Here is a 3,485-nt window from a genome sequence, read left to right as displayed (position 1 = left end):
TAAATCATTCATCTCATATTCATCTTATCCATTATTCAAAACGTTAATTTTCCATAAATACTCCATGTATTCCCTTTTGGAATGGTTTAGATCTTCATGCAAGCGTTAAGCCATTTTACATATTTCTGATGTTCCTGCCGGGCCATCCGAACCTCTCTTCAAGAACACGACTGGAGGCAAATTCATTCATAGCAGTTTATTCAAAATCCAATGCATTTCGGGCCTCAAGGGCCCTTCGTCAGGGAAAACTGTAAATGACAATTACACACGTTTTAATTTTCTCATTACTAATATAAACTGACTAATACAACAGTATATCATGCTTAAAGTTGCGCTTTTTTCTTAATCTCAAAGATTTAGAAGGGGGATGCTTAGTAAGTTAATGAGCAGATGGTGAACGTAAGAAGTCGGGGTTAAAGCAAGGTAATTTATGACTCAGTGAGAGGATGCTATTTTAACCATGAAAGAGCGGGGTTTCAACAAGGAATAATATGCACTTCAGCCAAATTAACCTTTGAGATTAAGAAAAAAGCGCAACTTTAAGCATGATATACTGTTGTATTAGTCAGTTTATATTAGTAATGAGAAAATTAAAACGTGTGTAATTGTCATTTACAGTTTTCCCTGACGAAGGGCCCTTGAGGCCCGAAATGCATTGGATTTTGAATAAACTGCTATGAATGAATTTGCCTCCAGTCGTGTTCTTGAAGAGAGGTTCGGATGGCCCGGCAGGAACATCAGAAATATGTAAAATGGCTTAACGCTTGCATGAAGATCTAAACCATTCCAAAAGGGAATACATGGAGTATTTATGGAAAATTAACGTTTTGAATAATGGATAAGATGAATATGAGATGAATGATTTATTGCAAATGCAGTTTTGGCTGTGCCAGTGGATTTGGGCAGAAGGTTGTCCCGAAAATGTTGTTGTTTAGAAAAACGTGCTGTTTGGGCTGAGCGCGACGCCACTGAGCACGCAACAGTTATAAGCTAAAAGTTTAAAAATCGGAGAAACTTGTAGAAAGCAAGGTGTGCAACTCGTCCCACTTTGATGTTTATACAATACATGCCCTTTCGAGTTAGCACCCATCAAGAGAAACATTTACAAAGAAGAGGAATGAAGTTCTATTACTCTCATGCAAGGCGGAACATCGTAGTTCACTCAGCAAGTTTATTTTTGGTGTCAGAAAAACGCGAATAACATTGGACTAATCACATGTTCTAGAGACTGCCAGAATTCCTTTTAATGCTTAGAGTTGCACTAAATATGTGTCATAATAGAGTACCTGTACCTGTTTGTTTAAATGCATCATGGGAACCGTATTTTTTTCTCAGGGAAACCCGGGAGTTCTTGAAGTGGCACAGGTGTTAATTAAGTGGAAATGCGGAGGAGGGCTTCTGGAGAGGAGGGGCTAAAATGTGTTTAAATACTCGAGGGTAGAAGGGAAAGTAGAAATCACATTTTAGAAAAGGAGGGAGGAGGACGCTTTGCTTCCCAGCAGGTAAGATTAGATGAGTTATGCTATCTTAGACAAAGAAATGCTGTCTTTGAAAAAGAATGGATGTTTACATTGCAGACCGAGAGTAAAGGGAAGCATAACGAAAGATTTAGAAGGGGGATGCTTAGTAAGTTAATGAGCAGATGGTGAACGTAAGAAGTCGGGGTTAAAGCAAGGTAATTTATGACTCAGTGAGAGGATGCTATTTTAACCATGAAAGAGCGGGGTTTCAACAAGGAATAATATACACTTCAGCCAAATTAACCTTTGAGATTAAGAAAAAAGCGCAACTTTAAGCATGATATACTGTTGTATTAGTCAGTTTATATTAGTAATGAGAAAATTAAAACGTGTGTAATTGTCATTTACAGTTTTCCCTGACGAAGGTCCCTTGAGGCCCGAAATGCATTGGATTTTGAATAAACTGCTATGAATGAATTTGCCTCCAGTCGTGTTCTTGAAGAGAGGTTCGGATGGCCCGGCAGGAACATCAGAAATATGTAAAATGGCTTAACGCTTGCATGAAGATCTAAACCATTCCAAAAGGGAATACATGGAGTATTTATGGAAAATTAACGTTTTGAATAATGGATAAGATGAATATGAGATGAATGATTTATTGCAAATGCAGTTTTGGCTGTGCCAGTGGATTTGGGCAGAAGGTTGTCCCGAAAATGTTGTTGTTTAGAAAAACGTGCTGTTTGGGCTGAGCGCGACGCCACTGAGCACGCAACAGTTATAAGCTAAAAGTTTAAAAATCGGAGAAACTTGTAGAAAGCAAGGTGTGCAACTCGTCCCACTTTGATGTTTATACAATACATGCCCTTTCGAGTTAGCACCCATCAAGAGAAACATTTACAAAGAAGAGGAATGAAGTTCTATTACTCTCATGCAAGGCGGAACATCGTAGTTCACTCAGCAAGTTTATTTTTGGTGTCAGAAAAACGCGAATAACATTGGACTAATCACATGTTCTAGAGACTGCCAGAATTCCTTTTAATGCTTAGAGTTGCACTAAATATGTGTCATAATAGAGTACCTGTACCTGTTTGTTTAAATGCATCATGGGAACCGTATTTTTTTCTCAGGGAAACCCGGGAGTTCTTGAAGTGGCACAGGTGTTAATTAAGTGGAAATGCGGAGGAGGGCTTCTGGAGAGGAGGGGCTAAAATGTGTTTAAATACTCGAGGGTAGAAGGGAAAGTAGAAATCACATTTTAAAAAAGGAGGGAGGAGGACGCTTTGCTTCCCAGCAGGTAAGATTAGATGAGTTATGCTATCTTAGACAAAGAAATGCTGTCTTTGAAAAAGAATGGATGTTTACATTGCAGACCGAGAGTAAAGGGAAGCATAACGAAAGATTTAGAAGGGGGATGCTTAGTAAGTTAATGAGCAGATGGTGAACGTAAGAAGTCGGGGTTAAAGCAAGGTAATTTATGACTCAGTGAGAGGATGCTATTTTAACCATGAAAGAGCGGGGTTTCAACAAGGAATAATATGCACTTCAGCCAAATTAACCTTTGAGATTAAGAAAAAAGCGCAACTTTAAGCATGATATACTGTTGTATTAGTCAGTTTATATTAGTAATGAGAAAATTAAAACGTGTGTAATTGTCATTTACAGTTTTCCCTGACGAAGGGCCCTTGAGGCCCGAAATGCATTGGATTTTGAATAAACTGCTATGAATGAATTTGCCTCCAGTCGTGTTCTTGAAGAGAGGTTCGGATTGCCCGGCAGGAACATCAGAAATATGTAAAATGGCTTAACGCTTGCATGAAGATCTAAACCATTCCAAAAGGGAATACATGGAGTATTTATGGAAAATTAACGTTTTGAATAATGGATAAGATGAATATGAGATGAATGATTTATTGCAAATGCAGTTTTGGCTGTGCCAGTGGATTTGGGCAGAAGGTTGTCCCGAAAATGTTGTTGTATCACAGAACAGCCATAAGGAAGTATTTCCGAAAGCTGCAGAGGGGCTCA

General features: G+C 38.6%; 1 long non-coding RNA gene across 1 annotated transcript; it reads left to right on the top strand.

Moving 5' to 3' along the window:
• Positions 1 to 1,400: 1,400 nt before the first annotated feature.
• Positions 1,401 to 3,189, top strand: LOC146790121 (uncharacterized). Its single transcript, XR_014969540.1, has 2 exons — positions 1,401 to 1,502; positions 1,871 to 3,189. It is a non-coding gene; the product is annotated as an uncharacterized LOC146790121 (long non-coding RNA).
• Positions 3,190 to 3,485: the final 296 nt, after the last annotated feature.

The sequence above is a fragment of the Triturus cristatus genome, chromosome 10 (assembly GCF_964204655.1).
Source record: "Triturus cristatus chromosome 10, aTriCri1.1, whole genome shotgun sequence".
Taxonomy (NCBI): Eukaryota; Metazoa; Chordata; class Amphibia; order Caudata; family Salamandridae; genus Triturus; species Triturus cristatus.
Note: the sequence above shows the minus strand (reverse complement) of the source record. Positions and strands in the feature narration are given on the sequence as shown.